Here is a 25,440-nt window from a genome sequence, read left to right as displayed (position 1 = left end):
TAACCTGGAGTTGCTGTGAAGAATGAAAGAAATTGAGGAATGAAGAACGAATCCTTTATTTTTGCTAGTGCTATTGAATGAATAGTTAAAACAATTTCTGAGATGGAGTGTGAATGAGCAGAGAATTAAGAGTTCTACTTTACACATGTTGTGTATAAAATAAAAATGCTTTTTTTTTCCAGATATAATGTACAGATGTCAAGTAGGCAATTGAATAAACTAGTCTGGAGTACAGGGGAAGAATGGGAGCTGAAGATATAAATTTGTAAAATGTGTGCCTCACTGGCATATAGTTAATATTCATATCAAATATTGGCCCAGCTGAGCCAGATTCTTTTAATAAAATAAAATATTTTAAATTAAAAAAATTACTTTAGGCCAATATTTTCTCGTATTGGAAAAAAATCGGGTTTTTTTTGAGCCTATTAGGGCTTAAGAACACTAATATTTATATATCTCAGAGGTCTATATACTATGCTTTGACCATAAGAATCTGTACCTCCCCTATTCTTTTCAGATTATGTTAAATAAAAAAATATTATAGATCATCAGATATGTTCCAAGAACTGGCCAGAATGCTTGAAGCACAAAGATGATTACAACATGATCCCAGTCTGTATTAGCATGAAAATATGAGCCATTGTGTTTTTTGTTATTTCAGTTACATAATCTTCTTGTGTTATTGTAGCAATTCCCATTATATAACCAAAGTACCATGCTCTAAGCACAGTGTTGTCTTAATAAATGTTCTAATCAAGTTGAATTACATGTTAACAAAACTCACTAACATTTTCATTGTATATTCAATTCTACCTCTTCTCCTGCCCAGGTCAACCAATATAAACTCATGGATGAATTACATCTAGAAGTGATCAGTCCTATCCTAAATAGTTAAATGAGTAACATGAGATTTTTAAGCCAAAATTTCATTTTGATGGGTCTATTTTTTTTTAATGTGTTTGCAAGACTGTCAGTCTACACTACAGCTGTACTAGCATGTTCCAGAAGTAACCTCAAGAGGAAAATAATCCTGTTAGATTATGTATAGATGAATAGTTCTATATAAATTTTGCCAGAATGATATATTAAGTTTAGGCAAATAAACATACACAGGTTATCATAAGAAATTAACTTAACAACTATTTTAGGACTAATTTATCCTGGAGGATCCATAATAAGTTATTTTTATATGGAGATGAATGTGTGAAATTTTAGCTTCAATATTTTGATAGTGAAGAATGCTGGTGTGTCAGCAAAGTACATCAAAATAAAAGGTATAATTGAGCAAAGTAAAGATATTTTATGAACAGTATATACCATGAAGACTTACTTGCTTGGTATTTAATACTGGCATTCTAAGAGATAATTAACTCCAGGTGCTTCTTCTACACAGAAGAACTATCAGCACTTCTAACCTAAACACAATTAATTGGATGAAGAATTATTGAATATTACAAAAAAGTTACACAATAAATATTCTCCATATTTTCTTGAGATCCTTTTTTTTTTTTTTTTTTTTTTTTTTTTTGCTGTACGCGGGTCTCTCACTGTTGTGGCCTCTCCCGTTGCGGAGCACAGGCTCCGGATGTGCAGGCTCAGCAGCCATGGCTCACTGGCCCAGCTGCTCCGTGGCATGTGGGATCTTCCCGGACCGGGGCACGAACCCGTGTCCCCTGCATCAGCAGGCGGACTCTCAACCACTGTGCCACCAGGGAAGCCCTTGAGATCCATTTTTATTGGATCATTCTTATCTGGGGATTAGGAACTTGAGAAGCTCAGAGCCATTATCCCAGAAGACCCAAGCTAAATCTCTACATCTAGTACACTATGGTTATAACAAATCCCTTTTACTTACATAAAATATCTTTGTCTTTAAATCTGTAAATCTATAAATCTATATGAATCAAACCAATGCAAGTTAAGAAAATTACTGGTTTGACTTGTAACAAATTATTGAGGCCAACTGTATGTAGAATTGGACTGTATCAGTCAAGTTTTTTCCAGCTAATGTGAACAGTAAAGGAATTTATTGAAAGGTTGTTAAGGAACTTTTCTTTTCTTGATGTCCCTTTTGCTCACAGTGAAGCCCACAGGTCATAAGAATCTTCACCAGTTGTGTGGTCTTCAGTTCATAACCTGAGGAATCTGATTCATTGATGGTTCTACTTGAATGTGGAGTTGCACCAGCCTCATGTTTAATATAACGACAGAACTGTGGTACATGGAGGGGCTCCATGAGATCATCATGGTTCCATGCATACTCCTGCCCTCATTGTTTATCAGTAAATCTATTGTTTTTGAGAGTGTGTATGTGTTATACCAGAGGCATAAACAAGGGAATCTCCAAATGGCCAGATAACAGCTTCCAATTCAGTGGAATTCGTAAGTGAATAATAAAAATAAATTTCATTTCTGGGTTCTAAAGCATCTAAACCAGAAAGGCCCATATTCCTGAAAATGGAAAATAAGTACTTTGTAATAGCCACTGCCAAATCTACATGTTGACTCCCAGAGTCATGTATTCTATCTCTGGAAGGAAGAGGAGCAAGCCCTTCCATATCACTCATTCCTAAACCTCCATCCCCCAATATATCTTTTTCTAAATCAATAATCATCTTGCAACACATTTGTTAAGCTTCATAAAATGATGTAGACCCTTATCGCGGGCCATTTGGTGGATGTTTTCATATACTTAGGTAATTTTCCCACATATGTGTTTCACTTCGAAGAATTTCGAAAACTCCATTCCCAGATTATCTTGACACCAAGAAGCAGCTAAGTGATGTTGGTTCAATCAATCCCATGCATTGTTATGAGTCTTGGAATCAGAAGTGAGTGAAATGAGGAGGTGGTGGGGGAAAGTGTGAGTGCAAGTGGGAACTTCTAATTCATTGAAGATAAGATAAGCAGAACTTTTCCCATCTAGTCCAGTGTGTTCATTCCACCACAGGAAGCCAAGGGTGGGGATTCTGATCATTGCCAGGCATTATCAATTATAACCAGACACCTGGGAACTGGATAAATAAAGAGGAGACAGATCTGGGCTTCATTATTTCTACTATGAAGCCAACTTGGATCAAATCTCCAGTTGTCCTTGATACTCACAATTCTCCACTCTTATCTCAGGTATTATTAAAGAGGCAGTATGCAATATTTTATAAAATATTTTGGTATTTTTATTTCCCAAAGCTCAGGTACTTTAGTATTCAAGCAACAAATGTTTGGGAAAGCTAGGAGGAAGATTACAGGTATGTGTTCTCCACCCTAACTGAGGAGGGAACCAATGGAATTCATGTAAATATGGATGGATCAAAATTCAGCAGTCCACATCAAACACTGATGAAAAAAATAATTAAATAATCTCCTGTTCGCCATTTATGAAGTGCCCATTGAGAGCAAGTATTTGGGGATCACATTGTACTGCTACAGTCTATACTGGGCTGACTACTTCTGAGAGTACTTGTAAAATTAAAGAAAAGGAATAACAAGTCCAGAACTCTAAATCAAGTCTTCTTTTCATTTTATTTTAATTTTTTTACTGAAGTGTAGCTGATTTACAATGTTGTGGCAATCTCTGCTGTACAGCAAAGTGACTCAGTTATACACATAGAGACATTCTTTTTTAATATTCTTTTCCATTATGGTTTATCACAGGCTATTGAATACAACTCTCTGTACTATACAGTAGGACCTTGTTGTTTATCCATTCTAAATATAATAGTTTACATCTATCAATCCCAAACTCCCAGTCCATCCCTCTCCTTCCCACCTACCTTGGAAACCACAAGTCTGTTCTCTATGTCTATGAGTTGGTTTCTGTTTTGTAGATAGGTTCATTTGTGTCTTATTTTAGATTTCACATATAAGTGATATCATATGGTATTTGTCTTTCTCAGTCTGACTTACTTCACTTAGTATGGTAATCTCTAATTGCATCCATGTTGCTGCAAATGGCTAAATCAATTTAATCCCTAAATCCCTAATGATGTAGTGAATTAACTTCTCTCCTCTGCATTCAGAATCGTGCTATGTATGTGCCATCCTTGAAAGTACTGAGAAAATAGTCACATAAATCATTCTCTCTGGGACTTAATCCTCTCATAGAACCCAGTCGAGGAAGGATGCTCTAAAGTCTTGGCTTAAAATAAGCACTGAAGATGACATCACCAAGATGGCAACATAGGAGGTTCCTGAATTTCCCTCCTTTCACTGATGCAAGAAATATACAGTTGATTTTCAATCAACTCCCTCTGAGAAAAATCCAGAAACTAGTTGAGTAACTCCTACACATAATATAGGGAATTATCAACATAGTTGAATACATTAATTAATATAAACGATTGAACATTTTTGGTTCAGTGCTTACAGACAAACAGGAATTTGTGTACGAGATAATTAATATGATTTGTCTGTTCATTAAGGACATCTTACACTTTATTAAGATGGTAATATAATATAGACATTTTTCTATATTAACAATATAATATAGTTATATTGTAATATAATATAGACACTATTCTATTTAAGATACTTATAAGAGTTGAATGTATTTTTATTTTTAGTTAAATTTATCACCTATTTGTATATTTATATATTTTATGTGTGTAATTGCATATGTGGAAATGTGTTAATAAATCCTTTACTGCAAAGTTTCACATAAATGGTACACAAGGGAAGAATTAGAATTTTCCTTTTTCCTGTAAAATGACTATTTTTCTGTGCCCAGATAATAGATACTCTTTTTGTCGACCAACTTATGCTGTTAAACTTGCTCTTGATGTATTTTAACAAAAATTTCCTATTAGTCTTTGCCTCTTGTTGAAATGTGTTTTTAAAACTCAGTGTTCTATTTATAGCTCATTTCCTTTGGCAATAATCAATTTTGTCTTTCTCATATTTAGGTCCCAAATTAGGAATAACAGAACCGTTAAGATATCTTGTTTTGTATAATCAATTTTGGGGTCTTGGAAAGGCCCCCTGGCAACACATTTGCTCCTTTATTTTATTCACAGAAATAAGGTAAGAAAATAAAAATGTTTGCCAGTCTCAAAATTTGATTATTTCACACTAATGTGAGAAGAGTTTTGTTTACCAAACTTAAGTTAAAAGAACTGATAAATCTGGAAAATGTACATCTTCCTAGATTTATTATTATAAATTAGGTAACAATATAAATATGTTATAATAATGGTGTACTTTTAAGATTTAAAAAAAGATAGTCATGTTTGAGCACAAAGAGGGGTATAATAATTATTTACAAAAAGATTTTGCTTCTACGATTCTAGATTTGAACACTCTTGTCAACTGAGGACACTTGGAGTTATATTAAAGTCTTCAATTATTTGTCTTCTTCACCACTGCAACATGCTGAACCCAGGAGAGCTCCTTCCTCTGCTTAAAAAGGAAAATCCCTCAATGGATTAATCTCTGTTAGAAAATTATCTTTACTTTTGTAAATTCCCTTGTATAATCCTGATTTAATTTTGTTTTATAATAGTTTACACCTAAAAACAAAAACTTGAAATTATCAAGCAGGCCATACAATTACAGATTCAAACTCAGTCATGGAATGTGAACCTCTCCCCGAATTTAAATCAGTCCATATGACTGAGTCAGTTTTCTTCATCTGGGTCTTCCAGGTAAAAAGAGATAAAGGTCAACATTTAAGCAAATAGTAATCACATTCCAGTATGCTTGGTCATTGCTTGTTTTGAGAGCTACCTTTCACTGAGAATGTCATGAAATAACTTTGTAAGGGTTTACTTTTTGCTTAAAAACTTCATTGTTCCTATCTTCAATCTTCAGTGAAAAGTACAGAGAATGAAAGGAATTCAAAAACTGAAAATTGGCAAAGCTCTCAGAGACTTTAGATCTTCCATGGTCTAAGGCATTGGCTGTAAGCCTTGATGATATGGACCCCTGATGATATGGACCCTCTCTGATGGATTAAGTACTCTATGCATTAGGGTACTTCTCTATTCAAACAGATATAACTAGATGCAACCAGTCTTATTAAACAGGTGCAAACAGCTTTGTAAAAATAATCACTCAAGCACATCCCTTCATAACTCAAACACGGAAACTTAGTCTTCTCAAAGAAACCCCATAAAAAATCCACCCCTACCCTTTGAAGGAAAGGACCTTGACAGGCACTGTAACAACTAACATAGCAGTAAAACTCCAAGGTGTTGATCCTTAGATGCGTGTTTTCCAATTAAGAAGACACACACAATCTTCTCTTAATCAGTGGATATTATCTTCTTCCGATTGCTGAGTGTCTATTCCATTTGGAGACTTTAAATTGAGGATTCTTCAGTGTCCTGTAAAAGCAGATAGTTGCAGGGAGTAGAAAACTTCTGCCCAAGATGATAGAACAAAATTAATTTTCTGGTTCCCCATTATCCTATTTCTTTATTTCCTCTTCTCTAACCTTGCCTACTATTGTATTTTAGCATCTCATATTGACCAAATGAATGATTTCTCAACAAGTTCCCTAAGGGAGCTTTTCTTTTTCTTCTTACTGTTGACACCCTATGGTCTTCTGTCACTCAAGGAAAAATAAAATGATACTGTGCATAATATTCAGACAATAGCTACCACTTGTAATTATCTGATTGGCAGGTCTGTTATGTCCTATCTGTTCCTGCTGTAAACCATCTGATAGCTGTTCCTTTAAAATGTGCATTCTCAAATAAAAAAGATGTGGTATATATATATATAATGGAATATTACTCAGCCATAAAAAAGAATGAAATAATGCCATTTGCAACAACATGGATGGACCCAGAGATTATCATACTAAGTGAAGTAAGTCAGACAGAGAAAGACAAATACCATATGATATCACATATATGTGGAAACTAAAATACAACATAAATGAACATATCTATGGAACAGACTCACAGACATAGAAAACAGACTTGTGGTTGCCAAGGGGGAGGGCTGGGGGGAGGGAAGAATTGGAAGTTTGGCATCAGCAGATGCAAACTATTATATATAGAATAGATAAACAACAAGGTCCTAATATAACACAGGGAACTATATTCAATAACCTGTGATAAACCACAATGGAAAATAATATGAAAAATATATATACATATAACCGAATCACTTTGCTGTATAGCAGAAATTAACACAACATTGTAAATCAACTATACTTCAATAAAATTAAGAAGAAAAAGGCAAAAAAACAAGAAAAAAATGCATTCTCAACAGGGGTGACATCACCCCCAAGGGGGCAAAAATTAGTTCTTATAGGTTGAAAATATCTTATGTATAAGCATGTTTATAAACACAGGATATAAACAGGTACACAGCAATCTATACCTACAGTAATAAAATCTCTTGGGTATGGCCATTAGAAACAAAATGTCTAAAAAGGCTAGTCAAGGAACAAAATTGAAAAAACATTGAGAAGCACTGTTAAAATATTTTAGAAGGTAGATTTTCTTTACAGGTCTCATGTGGTACTTAAATTACCCTTATGTTGTTAATCTCAACTGTTAATCTTATAAAAATTCAACCTTTAAACCATCTGCCCCCCACCAACAAAATATTTCTATTTATCCTTTTTTTTTCTTTTGGCCTTTTTTTTTTTCTTTTCACTGTGCAGCTTGAGAGATCTTAGTTCCCTGACCAGGGATTGAACCCTGGGCCATAGCAGTGAAAGTTCTGAGTTGTAAATACTGGACTGCCATGGAATTCCCAAAGTCATTGTATCCTTATCAACTGTGCAGGAAGTATTTAACTCTACTCAGAAAATCTGGCCACCTTAAGAGACCAATGATGGATTCTCTCCTATTAAAATGAAGGAACCTTATACTACCAGTCAGGGCTGTGCCCATCCCGGGTACCATTGTTTGTGTGGACATCATTTTTACTCTTAAAAGTCAACAATTCATCTTTTAAAATTAAAAAAATATATTGAAATATAGTTGATTTACAATGTGTTAGTTTCAGGCATACAGCAAAGTGATGGTTATCCATATATATCTATTCTTTTTTAGATTCTTTTCCCTTATAGATTATTACAAGATACTGAGTATCGTTCCCTGTGCTATACAGTAGGTCCTTGTTGGTGCAACAAATCATTTTAAATCCTTTAGCCGAATTGAGCATAGCTCATGATTTTTACCTTAAGGAATTCTCAAGGGGGTGTTTGTGTTATAGCAAACACTTCTTTCTGTACTTCATAAAAAAATACAAACAATCAAGTAAGCAGCCCATGACTAAGCTAAAAGAAAAAGCCACCTGGCTCTCTGAAATGAACCTAGAAGGATATTCAGACATGTTTTATCGGTCTGGGTTTAATGGTCTCGGTTCTGGGCTTTGTGGTCTATTTCAAGTACTAAAACAATTTTGTTGCTGATAGTTGTCTGTGTTGCCCTTGACTCTTTGCATCTTATCCAAAGTCTTAGGTGCGATTGCACATCCATGGTTACATCACATGATTCAACAACGTGTAACAGCATCATGAAGGACTAATTCTAACTACAAACAAAGTTCTCGGGAAAATCTCCTGATTCACAGAATGTTAGCAATGGTTAAGATCTGGATATCACAGATTAACGTCCTATAACTTGCATTCATCTGCCTTTAACCAAAAGCAGGGAATTAAGACAGAAAAATATGTCCCTGAGAGCTCTTAGCTGGTGTTCTCTGCTGAACATAATTTCACAGAATACAAACATTGCACAAGGTCACTCTGGGACCACGATAGAGTGAGACAAAAACAAGGTCACTCATTAATCATCTCTAAGCACAGACAGAAATCAGAACACTGTGTAACTGCAAAAATAACCAAATATTTCCCTCTCTTAGCTCACATCAGTGACTGCTGCTTCTTTTCCATTTATGGTTTAAGTCTTGGTATGTTATTCTTGTCCCTTGTATTAAAGCTGTTAAGAAACCTTCAGTGACTACACAGGGGTGTGCGTGTAAAAAGAATTTTAAAACTCCAAAAAGTATACTTAAATGGAAGTTTTAATAAAGGCGAAAGATCTGATACCACAGGAGAAAGAAAACACAGGCAAATATCTGGAAGGTCCTAGACATACAGGCACATCTTCCAGGGTCCCCTTTCTATCACACAGGACAAGCTTTGTCTCTAAAACATGAACCACCAAGATGTGTGTGTAATATCTCAGCCTCTGGGAAATCAAGGTACATGTTTGTTAAGAGATTTTTATTTCCCCACTGGTCACACAGCCAAAACCTGTCTATGTAACCAGGTTTACCTGGTACAGAACATCAATCTATACATTTTCAGCAAAAAATGTAGTCAAACTGATATAGAGCACATGCATATATTTTTGACACATTAAACCTCACCTTATAAATCATTAGTTCATCCATCCCTATCCTGCCCATGTTTTCTGGTGTCCCTGGAGGTAATCATAGAGTTACCATAAAATAGCTGCAAGTTAGCACTGTCCCTATACAATACTCAATAACCCCACGAACCAAATTGCCCAGTGAACCAAAATGCTGGTTTCTGGCATCATCCAATCCAGAGCAAGCCCCACTTTATCAAACTCTCCCCCAAATTTCCCAGCACAAGGCCAAGTCCTGTAACAGATGCTTCCTGATCCCTTCCTACTGATATACTCTGCAGTGTGAGATAAAGTTGACTTACAGCTGAACTGGACCAGAAAAGCTGGAGCCTTATCCCTGGTAATTTATGGTGGTCCGACTTTGACTCTTGGATAAAAAAGGGCAATAGAATTTATAAGGTACTGTTCAAAGTGTGAAACTCCTATGTGACCCTTAGGCCAGTTTGTTAATGGATGGTTTCCAACTGGCGCAACCAGTTAGACAGCCTCACTTGACAATGTGACTGTGGGAATAAGAACCCAGATGGGAATTTCCGTCTGGAGCTTTCCCAGAGCTATGATTCCTTGCATAGATCTTGGTAGTTCAATTGCCCCCGGAAGTCTCTAGCCTACCAAATATTTGCCTGCATTCTCTTTCTCATGCTCCACTGTATCCATGGCCTTTAGATAAAGGCTTTACATAAGTATGCTCTATGGAGTCTTGTGATTGCTTTCAAATATCCAAACTGGCAAAAACCTTGCACTCATGGATCCTCATGGTGTGTAGGATCCCTTGTTTACAGCACATAGTAAACTCAGATTTAACTCAGACCTGTTTTTTTAATTAATTAATTTATTTATTTATTTTTAAACATCATTATTGGAGTATAATTGCTTTACAATGGTGTGTTAGTTTCTGCTTTATAACAAAGTGAATCAGTTATACATGTACATATGTTCCCATATCTCTTCCCTCTTGCATCTCCCTCCCTCTCACCCTCCCTATCCCACCCCTCTAGGTCGTCACAAAGCACCGAGCTGATCTCCCTGTGCTGTGCGGCTGCTTCCCACTAGCTATCTACCTTACGTTTGGTAGTGTATATATGTCCATGCCACTCTCTCACTTTGTCACAGCTTACCTTTCCCCCTCCCCATATCCTCAAGTCCATTCTCTAGTAGGTCTGTGGCTTTATTCTCATCTTGCCCCTAGGTTCTTCATGACCTTTTTTTTTTTTTAGATTCCATATATATGTGTTAGCATACGGTATTTTTTTTCTCTTTCTGACTTACTTCACTCTGTATGACAGACTCTAGGTCCATCCACCTCACTACAAATAACTCAATTTCGCTTCTTTTTATGGCTGAGTAACATTCCATTGTATATATGTGCCATATCTTCTTTATCCATTCATCTGTCGATGGACACTTAGGTTGCTTCCATGTCCTGGCTATTGTAAATAGAGCTGTAACAAACCTTTTGGTACACGACTCTTTTTGAATTATGGTTTTCTCAGGGTATATGCCCAGTAGTGGGATTGCTGGGTCATATGGTAGTTCTATTTGTAGTTTTTTAAGGAACGTCCATACTGTACTCCATAGTGGCTATATCAATTTACATTCCCACCAACAGTGCAAGAGTGTTCCCTTTTCTCCACACCCTCTCCAGCATTTACTGTTTGTAGATTTTTGGATGATGGCCATTCTGACTGGTATGAGATGATATCTCATTATAGTTTTGATTTGCATTTCTCTAATGATTAATGATGTTGAGCATTCTTTCATGTGTTTGTTGGCAGTCTGTATATCTTCTTTGGAGAAATGTCTGTTTAGTTTTTCTGCCCGTTTTTGGATTGGGTTGTTTGTTTTTTCTGATACTGAGCTGCATGAGCTGCTTGTAAATTTTGGAGATTAATCCTTTGTCAGTTGCTTCATTTGCAAATATTTTCTCCCATTCTGAGGGTTGTCTTTTCATCTTGTTTATGGTTTCCTTTGCTGTGCAAAAGATTTTAAGTTTCATTAGGTCCCATTTGTTTATTTTTTATTTTTTTATTAGTTTCTGCTTTATAACAAAGTGAATCAGTCTGTTAATATACTATGGTACAAAAGAATATACATCTGTTCCCATATCCCTTCCCTCTTGCGTCTCCCTCCCTCCCACCCTCCCTATCCCACCCCTCCAGGCGGTCACAAAGCACTGAGCTGATCTCCCTGTGCTATGCGGCTGCTTCCCACTAGCTATCTACCTTACGTTTGGTGGTGTATATATGTCCATGCCTCTCTCTCGCTTTGTCACAGCTTACCCTTCCCCCTCCACATATCCTCAAGTCCATTCTTAAGTAGGTCTGTGTCTTTATTCCTGTTTTACCCCTAGGTTCTTCATGACATTTTTTTTTCTTCTTAGGTTCCATATATGTGTGTTAGCATACAGTATTTGTCTTTCTCTTTCTGACTTACTCAATTTTGTTTGTCTGACTAGCTCAATTTTGTTTCTTTTTATGGCTGAGTAATATTCCATTGTATATATGTGCCATATCTTCTTTATCCATTCATCCGATGATGGACACTTAGGTTGTTTCCATCTCCGGGCTATTGTAAATAGGGCTGCTATGAACATTTTGGTACATGACTCTTTTTGAATTATGGTTTTCTCAGGGTATATGCCCAGTAGTGGGATTGCCGGGTCATATGGTAGTTCTATTTGTAGTTTTTTAAGGAACCTCCATGCCGTTCTCCATAGTGACTGTATCAATTCACATTCCTACCAGCAGTGCAAGAGTGTTCCCTTTTTTCCACACCCTCTCCAGCATTTATTGTTTGTAGATTTTTTGATCATGGCCATTCTGACTGGTATGAGATGATATCTCATTGTAGTTTTGATTTGCATTTCTCTAATGATTAATGATTTTGAGCATTCTTTCATGTGTTTGTTGACAGTCTGTATATCTTCTGTGGAGAAATGTCTATTTAGGTCTTCTGCCCGTTTTTGGATTGGTTTGTTTGTTTTTTTGCTATTGAGCTGCATGAGCTGCTTGTAAATTTTGGAGATTAATCCTTTGTCAGTTGCTTCATTTGCAAATGTTTTCTCCCATTCTGAGGGTTGTCTTTTGGTCTTGTTTATGGTTTCCTTTGCTGTGCAAAAGCTTTGAAGTTTCATTAGGTCCCATTTGTTTATTTTTGTTTTTGTTTCCATTTCTCTAGGAGGTGGGTCAAAAAGGATCTTGCTGTGATTTATGTCATAGAGTGTTCTGTCTATGTTTTCCTCTAAGAGTTTGATAGTGTCAGACCTGTTCTTGTTAGTCTTAGGCTGGTAAGCATCAATGAGGGAAATCAAGGTAGAAATCTCAGCACCAAATTAGGTAGACATAATTTATATCAGTGGAGAGCAAATATCTATACTACATTCTACTTGCTGAACAAAAAGTTTGGAGAGAAAACATGTGAAACCATAGTACAGATGGTACAGTGGTTTGACAACAGTTTTTTGACTTTACTATGGTACAAAAGAAATATGCATTCAGTAGAAACACTTCAGTTTAAAATAGGCTTTGTTTTAGATGATATAGGCCAACTATAAGCTGATGTAAGTGTTCTGAGCATGTTAAAAGTAGGCTGGGTTCAGCTATGATGTTTAGCAGGTTAGCTGTATCAAATGCATTTTCAGTTTATGATATTTTCAACTTACAATAGGTTTATTGGGATATAGCCCCATCATAAATCCAGGAAGATCTGTATGTGGCTATGTTTAAATGCATACATTAAGGCAAAATGTTTGGGGATAGGGCTGGAGAAAACTGAACTGTTCTGCATTTTTAAAAAAGACTTAAATGGTTTTTTCTTCTTTGTTTTTCTTTTCTTTCTTTTCTCTGAATGACAGTAAAATAGGATGTCTAGAAAGGGTAGAGAAACACAGCTAGCTGGAGGGTAGAAACTAAGTAAAAATGTAGCCAAAGGAGTATTTTCTTTTTTTATTATTTTTTATTTAACAAATTTAATCAGTTATACATATACATATGTTCCCATATCCCCTCCCTTTTGCATCTCCCTCCCGCCCTCCCTATCCCACCCCTCCAGGCGGTCACAAAGCACTGAGCTGATCTCCCTGTGCTATGTGGCTGCTTCCCACTAGCTATCTACCTTACGTGTGGTAGTGTATATATGTCCATGCCGCTCTTTTGCTTTGTCACAGCTTACCCTTCCCCCTCCCCATATCCTCAAGTCCATTCTCTAGTAGATCTGTGTCTTTATTCCTGTCTTACTCCTAGGTTCTTCATGACATTTTTTTTTCTTCTTAGGTTCCATATATATGTGTTAGCATACAGTATTTGTCTTTCTCTTTCTGACTTACTCAGTTTTGTTTGTCTGACTAGCTCAATTTTGTTTCTTTTTATGGCTGAGTAATATTCCATTGTATATATGTGCCACATCTTCTTTATCCATTCATCCGATGATGGACACTTAGGTTGTTTCCAGCTCTGGGCTATTGTAAATAGGGCTGCTATGAACATTTTGGTACATGACCCTTTTTGAATTATGGTTTTCTCAGGGTATATGCCCAGTAGTGGGATTGCTGGGTCATATGGTAGTTCTATTTGTAGTTTTTTAAGGAACCTCCATACTGTTCTCCATAGTGGCTGTACCAATTCACATTCCCACCAGCAGTGCAAGAGTGTTCCCTTTTTTCCACACCCTCTCCAGCATTTATTGTTTGTAGATTTTTGGATGATGGCCATTCTGACTGGTGTGAGATGATATCTCATTGTGGTTTTGATTTGCATTTCTCTAATGAGTAAAGATGTTGAGCATCCTTTCATGTGTTTGTTGGCAGTCTGTATATCTTCTGTGGAGAAATGTCTATTTAGGTCTTCTGCCCATTTTTGGATTGGGTTGTTTGTTTTTTTGTTATTGAGCTGCATGAGCTGCTTATAAATTTTGGAGATTAATCCTTTGTCAGTTGCTTCATTTGCAAATATTTTCTCCCATTCTGAGGGTTGTCTTTTGGTCTTGTTTATGGTTTCCTTTGCTGTGCAAAAGCTTTGAAGTTTCATTAGGTCCCATGTGTTTATTTTCGTCTTTATTTCCATTACTCTAGGAGGTGGGTCAAAAAGGATCTTGCTGTGATTTATGTCATAGAGTGTTCTGTCTATGTTTTCCTCTAAGAGTTTGATAGTGTCTGGCTTTACATTTAGGTCTTTAATCCATTTTGAGCTTATTTTTGTGTATGGTGTTAGGGAGTGATCTAATCTCATACTTTTACATGTCCCTATCCAGTTTTCCCAGCACCACTTATTGAAGAGACTGTCCTTTCTCCACTGTACATTCCTGCCTCCTTTATCAAAGATAAGGTGACCATATGTGCATGGGTTTATCTCTGGGCTTTCTATCCTGTTCCATTGATCTATCTTTCTGTTTTTGTGCCAGTACCACACTGTCTTGTTTACTGTAGCTTTGTAGTATAGTCTGAAGTCAGGGAGCCTGATTCCTCCAGCTCCATTTTTCATTCTCAAGCTTGCTTTGGCTATTCGGGGTCTTTTGTGTTTCCATACAAATTGTGAAATTTTTTGTTCTAGTTCTGTGAAAAATGTCAGTGGTAGTTTGATAGGGATTGCATTGAATCTGTAGATTGCTTTGAGTAGTAGAGTCATTTTCACAATGTTGATTCTTCCAGTCCACAAAAGAGTATTTTCTTCCAGAGCCCTCCAAATATAAAGTAGAATAAAAAACAAACAAACAAAAAGCTTGCATAAGTATTAGAATCTAGAAAAAATATCTTCCATGCATGCATATATGAAATATAGTGCAGAAAGTTTAAAAAAGAAACATGCCGAGAGGCTAGATCGTGATTTGATGGTCTCAATTTAGAAGAGCAGTAGACAGGTGATATGTTCGAAAGACTTTTTCATAATCCCACTAATATTTTTTTAATTATAGGATAAAAGGTAGTACAGAAAACAAACAGATCGATCGGGGATGCCTTTGGGTTTTAACCCACACAAACTGAAAATCAGTAAGTAGTTAAAGCTCTTTTTTAAGAGAGATTGATAACCATTAAATTGCCTTTAAATTAAAAAAAATTTATACAATTTTAAAGGCTACTTTACATTTAAGTTATTACAGAATATTGGCTTTATCCCCCATATTGTACAATACATAAATTGCCTTTTTATTTTAAGGAAAGGTGGGAGGGCAGAGATGGGACTGGAGGATGGGGACAAGCAGGTAAGAATACAGATTTACTCTCCAGGAAGAAAACCAAGCTGGTATCTACTTCCATGTGATAATATATAACAGAAGACTGCAAGGGAAAATCTATAGTTTTTTGTTTGTTTTTAAAATTTTTCACCTAAGAATGCTACACTCAACAAAATTAAAAACTTATTAGTGGACTTATTGAAGTATGTCACATAACATCTTTCCTGGAAAAAAAAAAATCACCATTTGACACACTTCCTCTTTCTTGATAACACTTCTTCACTTGCCTAGCAGGGCAATGCCTTTTGTGATTTTCCTTCTCCTCAGTGGTGTCTTATCCACAGTCTTTGTGGATCTCGCCACTTCTTCTCAATTGTGCAGTTGGGCTAAGTCCCAGCCCCTTCTCCAGCAACATTCCTTCTCTCAGTGGTCTCATTTAATTCCGTAATTTTATATGCTAATAACCTCCATAAATCCAGCTTTCTCCTTCCCAAACTCATGCAGTGAGTTACATACCAGGAATCTTGAGTTGGATAGCTAATGGACATCTTGATCTCACTCATCCAAAATGGAGCTGTGAATCTACCCCCAAACCTGCCTTACCCAAAGCTTTCCTCCATTTCACTTGAAAACATCTCCCTTCCTCTTGCTCCATAAAATCTGGAGTCACTGTCAACTGTCCTTTATCTCTCACATCCCACACCAATCTGTCAGCAAATGCTGTTAATTTCACCTACAAAATACATCCAGAACCTAAGTACCTCTGACTACCCCCAAGGCTATCACACTGCTCTGAGCCTCCATCATCCCCTCCCTATTTTACTATAATTGCATCCTAACCTTCCTCTTTGATTCTGACTTTGCCCTCCATAGTCTGTGTCCATACAGAAACCAAATCGATCCCCTAAAACTAAAATATAAGCCTGATCAAGTCCTTACAGTTCTAAACCCCACAATGGCTTCCCATTTCCCACAGAGGAAAAGCCAATGTCCTTACAATGACTTCCAGGTATCACATGGTCTCACCTTGTCACCTTGCTGTGATGTCATTTCCTCAGCTCCGGCCATTTTCACCTTCTTACTGTTTCTGGAATGTGCCAGCTGTACTTTTGTTTTTCTTTAGCTCTTCCTTCTCCCTGGAACCCTCTTTCACTGTGGTATTATTGCCCAACTCTCTTATCTGTTGGATATTCTATTGGCTAAATCTCTCACCCATTTCTAGCCTTTGCTTAATATGTCTGACCTTGACCATTTTATTTAACACAGCAGTCCACACCTCCATCCCACACATCCTTCACCTTTTCTTACCTTTCTTTCCTCTCCTAGGTACTTATTACTTTTTATACGTTTACTTATTTTTATTGCTTATCGTTAATCTGAGCATTAGAGAATGTAAGCTCTATAAAGTCCGGGATCTTTCTATATTCTGTTCACTGATATATCCCAAGTGATAAAAATATTGGTGGGCATTGTAGGTCAATCACTATGCAATGAATAATTGATCCTGAACTTTAATGTAATACAAGTATAGATTAAGAATATTTAAAGAAATGTTCAAAAAATACAGAGTTAAATATTTTGTCATTATTTTAGGAATTACTAAAACATTTTAAGTCAAAAACTCAATAGTTGGAAGAAAGAAAATCAAGCTTCTAAATAATTATTGAACTGAAAAGAATTTCAAACTATAACTACAGAGTATTTATTTAAAAAATGATGTTGTCAGCATACATCTAAATGTATGAGATGTGGCCAAAGCCCTACCCAGAGCAAACATTATTGTCTTGAATGCTCTTATTATTGATGAGCAAATTAAATTTCCAAGAGATCTACTCACTTATTCAGGATCACAGAATTCAGGTGGCTGGATTAGGGCTTGAACCCATTTGTTTTCTCATTGCATGAACTCTTATTTAGAACGTACTTTTAGAAAAATAATAACAGCTAACCAACAGCTTCTTGGACATTCTGTCTCATTTTATTATTTTATTATTATTCTAAAGAATGGAAAATAAGAAATGAATTGGTGCTGATATTAAAAGTCATATAGTGGGGCTTCCCTGGTGGCGCAGTGGTTGAGAGTCCGCCTGCCGATACAGGGGAAACGGGTTCGTGCCCCGGTCCGGGAAGATCCCGCATGCCGCGGAGCGGCTGGGCCCGTGAGCCATGGCCACTGAGCTTGCACGTCCGGAGCCTGTGCTCCGCAACAGGAGGGGCCACAACAGTGAGAGGCCCGCATACCGCAAAAAAAAAAAAAAAAAAAAAGTCATATAGTGTTCCCATACACACTGAGACAGGATTTCACAGATTGACGTGTTTTGTTGAAAACGTGAATACTATAATCACTTAAACAATGAGGATAGGAGCCCCTCTAGACCAGGAAGTTCTTTGTTTTGTTTTAGGTAAACGAAAACAGGTGGTTATAGCAGGTATCTTTAGTGGCAACCGCCTCATGATTTGAAGTTGGAGATGGAGGAACAATGTAAATTACACTATCCCAGTTATCTATAGCTGAATAACAAATTAGTTAGTGGCTTAAAACAGCCACAGTTATTATTATTATTTTAATAAATTTATTTATTTATTTATTTTTGGCTGCATTGTTGGGTCTTTGTTGCTGCGGGCGGGCTTCTCATTGTGGTGGACTCTCTTGTTGTGGAGCATGGGTTCTAGGAGCACGGGCTTCAGTAGTTGTGGCTCACTGGCTTTAGCAGTTGTGGCTCACGGGCTCTAGAGCACAGGCTCAGTAGTTGTGACTCACGGGCTCAGTTGCTCCACGGCATGTGGGATCTTCCTGGACCAGGGATCGAACCCGTGTCCCCTGCATTGGCAGGCAGATTCTCAACCACTGCACCACCAGGGAAGCCCACACAATTATTTTTTATTGAATATATTTAACATATAACATTGTAAATTTAAGGTATACAATGTATTACTTTGATACATTTATATATTGTAATATAATTGCCATTGTGGCAATATTTATTACATTACCTAATTCTGGGACATTATTGTTGTCTGTATTCATCATAGATCACTGTGGCTTGTTTACTATTTGTCGTAAGTTTGTACCTTAAACGTCATCAGTCTTACCCTCCACCTCCCATTCCCTGGTAACCACTATTTTATTCTCCGTTTTTTTCTTTTGTTTTCAAGTTTAACTTTCTTAGATTGCACACATGAGATCCTGCGGTACTTGTCATTCTCTGTCTGACTTATTTCACTCAGCACAATGTGCTCAAGTTCCATCCGTGTTGTTGCAGATGGCAGGACCCCCTTCTGTATTGTGGCTGAATAACCTTCTAACCACAATGGCTGTGTTATCTCTTACAGCTCTGACAGGGCTCAACCAGGGGATTCTCCCTTTGGGTTTCTAGTGCAGTTGCAATCTGATGATGGCCCTGGGTCTGCAGTCATTGCAAAGCCTTCCCCACTTACACGTTTAGCAGTTAAGGATGGCTGTTGCCTGGAACTTCAGCTTGGGCTGTTGTCCAGAATACCACTATGTGTTGTTGTAACCGAAAGTGGGTTCCGGCTGCTCCCATTTCCTTGAGACCAGTTCTCAGAATTGCGGCAGTTTATGTCATGGCTACAGTCTGGTCATCATGTAGTTAACTTCTTCAACCTAGTGGGAGTTTCAATATCTACAATAGCCACTCAAAGGCTCAGAATATTATCTATAGCCCTTGAGGAGGAACTAAAGGTCCTTGACTTTGTCTAATGATTAAACTATTATTGTTTGGTCTCCTTTGACTATTTTCATTTGTTTCTGCACTTTCTTACTTCTCTGATTAAACTTATTCTTTGGCTCAAATTTTTCCACAGACAAAAGGCAGGCTGAGGGCGTGGTGGTGGGGAGGACCATAGAGGGTCCTGCTGTGTTTCAGTCTCACTTCTTCTCAGCTTAGAGGCTGAGTTCCAAAAGCAAGCATCCCAAGAGCTTCTCAATGTAGGCGGAAGGTACACTGATTTTTACGATGTAGCAATTGGTCGAAATAATGTTCAAGGCCATTGGCTGAAATCATGTTCAAGGGCAGTGGGCACAGACCTTTATTCTCAATGGCAAATGTCAAAGAAATTGAAGGTCACATTTTTAAATTGACACTAAAATTTTGAGGGAATAAGCAAATCACTATCCATAATGCAGTACATTCTATAATAAAATTGGCCTAGACTCTTCAAAAAATGAATGCCACAGGGAAATGAAAAAGAGCAGACAGACAATTCTTTAATGAAAGACACCAAAGTAATGTTGAAAACAAGACAACAGGCCCCAAATAGATTCACTTGTGCTAAGCTCCATGTTGCCAAACCAAGACTTAACTGAGACTTAATTACATGGCTTCCCTGGTGGTGCAGTGGTTGGGAGTCCGCCTGACGATGCAGGGGACACGGGTTCATGCCCCGGTCCGGGAAGGTCCCACATGCGCCTGCGCATCCGGAGCCTGTGCTCCGCAACGGGAGAGGCCACAGCAGTGAGAGACCCGCGTACTGCAAAAAAAAAAAAAAAGACTTAATTACAGTTTTAGCTCTCCCAGAATTGGAATCTTTTTTTTAGATGTTGGGGGTAGGAGTTTATTAATTGATTAATTTATTTTTGCTGTGTTGGGTCTTCATTTCTGTGCAAGGGCTTTCTCTAGTTGCGGTGATGGGGGGGCCACTCTTCATCGCGGTGCGCGGGCCTCTCACTGTCGCGGCCTCTCTTGTTGTGGAACACAGGCTCCAGACGCGCAGGCTCAGTAGTTGTGGCTCACGGGCCTAGTTGTTCCGCGGCATGTGGGATCTTCCCAGACCAGGGCTCGAACCCATGTCCCCTGCATTAGCAGGCAGATTCTCAACCACTGCGCCACCAGGGAAGCATTGGAATTGGAATCTTAAACCAGTCAATTAGGAATTGTCTGATCAGAACTAGTTAGGTCATCTGCATGATAGATTCCTACAATCCCTTAAAGGAAAGTAACTTTGCAATAACCAATCTACTTTTTTTTTTTTTTTTGCCTACAACAACTTCCTTGTTCCTGCTCCTTTCTGCATATAAAAGTCTCATATTTTGTAAAGCTCCTTGGAACTCCTTTCTATCTGCTAGATTGGATACTGTCTGATTTGAATCAATTTTTGCTCACCCTCTTAAAATTTTTTATATTCCTCAGTTTATCTTTAAACAGTGACAGTCACCAAATGCAAAGTGTAAACTTTGATTAGATCCCGGATTGAGGAGGCCAGGGGTTCTAAAGGACATTTTGGAAAGATTTGGATGTAAAATATATCTTAGAATATATATTCAATTATTTTGACTTTCTTAGATTTATTTATATACGTAACTTACTATTCAATGCATTCAGAAAAAAAAGGTAATAGAAAGCAAGAGAGAGAGAGGGTAAAGGATATGTGGGAAAATTGTAATAATTGTTAGATCTAGGTGAGGAAAATACTGGTGTTGAACGAACTGTTCTGGAACCTTTTTGTAAATGTGAAACTTTCCCCCATAACTGTATTTTTAAAGTTGCAGCTGCACATTATAGTCACAAGGTGGCGATAGACTCACTTTTGAATTTGTATAAGGACACTCCTGTGAAAGGAGCGTCCAGAAAAACATATTTCTTAACATAACATCCTCAAATGCTGGCTCTAGGAGGAAAAATGTAAAAATCCCAGAAGGCAAAAATCACTGAGAAAATTCACACCACAGCTGAGTAGTTAAGATTCAAATAAAAACGCTGGAAATTGGAGGAAACACTGAAGTAGGAAGTAGCAAGGACTGATGTTTGCTTCAGGGAAAAACCTAGTTCTAGTCCTGGCTTCATCAAGGTCTAATTTTGGGACCTTACTCAAGTTGGCTATGAGTAGCTCTCACATGTAAAATTAGGAAAATATCTGAAGAAAACGTGGAGAGCAATCTCAGTCAGAATTGGAATTCCATTTAGAGATTTTGTCTATTAGAGGTCTTCACTTAGAACTTTTTAGCCAGGTAGAGGTTACATAATTCCTATAGTAGAACACTGAAACTTTCCCATGAAGCACAAAGGATAAATCCAAATCACATTCTGATTATGCAGCATTCAAAGTTTATTTATTTATTTATTTTTGTTTGTTTTGTTTTTTGCGGTACGCGGGTCTCTCACTGCTGTGGCCTTTCCCGTTGCGGAGCACAGGCTCCGGACGTGCAGGCTCAGCGGCCATGGCTCACGGGCCCAGCCGCTCCGCGGCATGTGGGATCCTCCCGGACCAGGGCACGAACCCATGTCCCCTGCATCGGCAGGCGGACTCTCAACCACTGCTCCACCAGGGAAGCCCTCAAAGTTTATTTTGAAAGGACTCTAATAGATTGTCTTGATAGAGAATGCAATTTGATTCATATACCTGGGTGATCATATTTGGGTTCTAGCCCTATTAGTGGATCACCTTTTAAATGTTGACAAATCATTCTATGCTGCTTATATTATCATTTGAAAAATGATAATTTTAGAAAAACTGCTCCTGTAACTCAGCCACCTTGCTGAGGTTCCAGGCAATCAGCAACCACATACATGAGTGACAAAGGCTTTGAGCTAACCCGAGTCCCAGTCAGCATCTCATTCCAACTGCACTAGAGACCTCAAGCAAGAACCACCTAGGTAAGCTCATTCAGTAAACAAATTTGATTTTATAATTATTTGTTTATTTTTCAGGAAATATTTATTGAACATCTGCTATGTGCCAGAACCATGCATTGGCTAACAATACTAAGAAGGTTTTGATCTCATGGAGCTCATATCCCCATGGAAAGGGCCTAATAATAATAATAGCAATAGTGGTAATCAAATAATAACAATAATAAAATGATAAGTAGATAAATAATTATCTAATTTCATATATTATGAAGGAAATAAATAAGGTGTTGCAAAGGGACAAAATGGATAAATCTGATTGATATACAACTTTCTTTTTTCTTTTGTTCTGTTTTGCTTGGTCGGAAGGAAACAAGTGTAGCCACAAAAACAAACAAACACACACACACAAACAAAACCAAGTAAGTCCACAAGAGGGCAGAATGGAGTTAATCGCAAACAATTGCAGATGTAAACTTTTAACTTGTCAAGGGGTAAACTAAAGGCTATGACCACCAGATCAGGTTACTTCATGAGTTTATAGGTGTTTAGAACTTAAAATTTTTTTATAATTATCTTTTTACTTGTACTTCTTGGATTTTCCTTTCCCACACTGCTTGGTATGAAAGCCAAAAGTTATTCTTTATTACCCATACTAGCATTATAAAGGAAAAGAATATGATTGCTGGCTACCTAAACATCTGTGGATCAGAAAAAAATGGTTAAAAAACCCCTAGGCTTACCACCATAACTGTTTTTCCATGATACTTGGGGTTTTTTTTGTTTGTTTTTTTTGTTTTTTTGCGGTACGCAGGCCTCTCACTGTTGTGGCCTCTCCCGTTGCGGAGCACAGGCTCCCGATGCACAGGCTCAGGGGCCGTGGCTCACGGGCCCAGCCGCTCTGCGGCATGTGGGATCTTCGCGGACTGGGCCAGGAACCTGTGTCCCCTGCATCGGCAGGCGGACTCTCAGCCACTGTGCCACCAGGGAAGCCCAGATACTTGCTTTTTTTAAAACTTGAAGTACAGTTGATTTAGAATGTTGTGTTAGTTTTGACTGTACAGAAAAGTGATTCAGTTATACATATACATATATTATTTTTCAGATTCTTTTCCATTATAAATTATTACAAGATATTGAGTATAGTTCCCTGTGCTATACAGTAGGTCCTCGTCGTTTATCTATTCTATATGTAGTAGTGTGTATAGGTTAACCATGATACCTGCTTTTTAGCCCTCACTGTGTATATTGAAGAGCTCTGTGGAATGGGTGGGGCAAGAAGGTAAAATAGAAGGAAATAAACTTCAAATTCAAACACATGGCATAGGAAATAAACAGAAGGAATCTCACTGGTCCAGTCTCAAGGTCCATTTAATAAAACATACATAGGCCATTATTATGCCCTTACTCTTTTAACTTGAGTCAGAGGCTTCTCTTCCCTTCATTTTTCTGTCTTGGTACTTGTCCAACTCTAGCCAGGAGAGAAGTGGAGCCAGCTTTAAGATCATAAAAAAGACTAATTATAATACAGCCAAGAGAACTAAATCCTATTTTAGAAAAGTGGGAAGAAATAGATTTAAAAATTGTGAGAGCCAGAGAGATTTGAGGAAAAGTTCAGAAAGAAATTAACATTTGATTCAAGATTTCCACAATTACTAGGCTTTTTCGAGGCAAAGAATAAAGGGATTGTGTGATGAAAAGAGCATCTCACATGTATGGGACAACCATGAAATCATAAAACATCAGGATGTGTTTAGAGAGTGGTCAGGAGCCTGCATCTGGAGCATGGGCTGCGTAGAGGAAATGTAGATTGCAGATCTTGAATAACGTAGTAAGTTGACATGGCTTGGCATGGCAGTGAATTTATTGTCAATAAACGTTGACTCAAATACTGCAACCAAAAAATTTCCTTAGACCCAATATTTTTTAATCTGCATAGACTATAGTTAGACATGCCTTCCTCATGGAACTGTATCTTTATAGTTTGAGTTTCAGAGATGATCTCAGCAGTATCATATCCAAGAGTAAATTTACTTGATTATCTAATACTGCAATAGCAAATGACAGTGTAAGAACCTAACTTCTTGGGCTTAGTTTCATTGTAAAAGGTTCTTGCAGGTGTGTGTCTTAGGGGTGCTTGATTTCAGATCTAACAAGTATAGGAGAAGGAAAGCGCCATATTTGGAATGAATTCTGGACTAACTGGATGCACTTAGCTTTGTCCTGAAGGTTGCTTTGAACATCATTCCAAAGAGGTAGGAATGTACATGGTCAGTTGTGGGAATATTTTTTTTAAGATTTCTCTTCTTCACAGGTCTTTTTCCCCAAAGTAGCAAACACTTCAAAAATCTCACTTTTATCCTATATTACTTTGTAATGATACTCTTGTCTAGAATGTTTTCCTAAATAATTTATTTCCTAAGTAATTGGCACAAAATGAATTATACTTTGAATTTTTGATGTGTTCAAAATTTTATATTAATGAATATTGTAAATCAACATGCATGGAAAACAGGAATTAAAATTTTATTTTGGTCATTATAGTATTACTTGAATTTATATAATTATATAATTACTATACAATTATATAATTATATAAACATATAATTTATATAATTCAAGTTGGTATTGCATTATCAGAGTAAGTAGATGTCTATTTTTCAGGAATTTTATTATGAGTCTCCTTGTAGGATAAATTCAATATTATCATTTATTTGATTTCCAAAGAAAATCTGGCATGTGTTTTTAAAAAGTGAACACTCAAGAGATCTATCAGAATAAACACATCTCTTCTGTAACTTCAGCTTCCCCAACTGCAGAGTTGAAAAAAAAAATCACATTTTCCATTAGAATAATGAAAATTTTGATTACATATTTCCTACAGTGTGAGCCATAGAAAGAAGGAAACATAGAAGGAAAATAAAAAAGCAATGAGGAAATTAAAATGGAAACAGTTAAGGTCCCTTCCCAAACTCCTTTAGTAATGGGTCTCTGATATGAGTCAAGAGAATGGATTTTAATCAGTGTTCTGCCACAACCCAGTTGTGTGATGGTATTGAAAAAAAAAAAGCATAGGCTGTGGGAGAAACAGAGGACTTCAGAACTCATTTACTAAAATTTTTCTGGAGGTGAGCGAAGGCATAGAGGGGATGGATGAAGTCTACAGGATTAGAAACCATTTCCCTTAGCTGGTCTGGGCTTTGTTCCATAGAGAATCACTGTCTCTTAAAATGAGGTGTTTTCTTTATGTATCTGTTTTCTCATTTATTGAATGAGGAGATTAAACTTGAATGTCTGTAAGACTCACAACAGTTAGAATTCTCAGTGTTTGTTCCACTTTGTACCACAAAATG

General features: G+C 37.2%; 1 long non-coding RNA gene across 3 annotated transcripts; it reads left to right on the top strand.

The window, feature by feature from the left end:
- Window positions 1-1,662: 1,662 nt before the first annotated feature.
- On the top strand, window positions 1,663-6,869 carry LOC309812203. Of its 3 annotated transcripts, XR_014295299.1 has the most exons (4): window positions 1,663-3,248; window positions 4,105-4,271; window positions 4,902-5,019; window positions 5,286-6,869. It is a non-coding gene; the product is annotated as an uncharacterized lncRNA (long non-coding RNA). The 3 variants fall into 3 exon arrangements; XR_014295298.1 differs by lacking the exon at window positions 4,105-4,271; XR_014295300.1 differs by having other exon boundaries at window positions 1,663-4,271.
- Window positions 6,870-25,440: the final 18,571 nt, after the last annotated feature.

The sequence above is a fragment of the Mesoplodon mirus genome (assembly GCF_964341445.2).
Source record: "Mesoplodon mirus genome assembly, chromosome: 11".
Classification (NCBI taxonomy): domain Eukaryota; kingdom Metazoa; phylum Chordata; class Mammalia; order Artiodactyla; family Ziphiidae; genus Mesoplodon; species Mesoplodon mirus.
The sequence above is the reverse complement of the archived record's forward strand: the minus strand, read 5'-3'. Positions and strand labels throughout refer to the sequence as shown.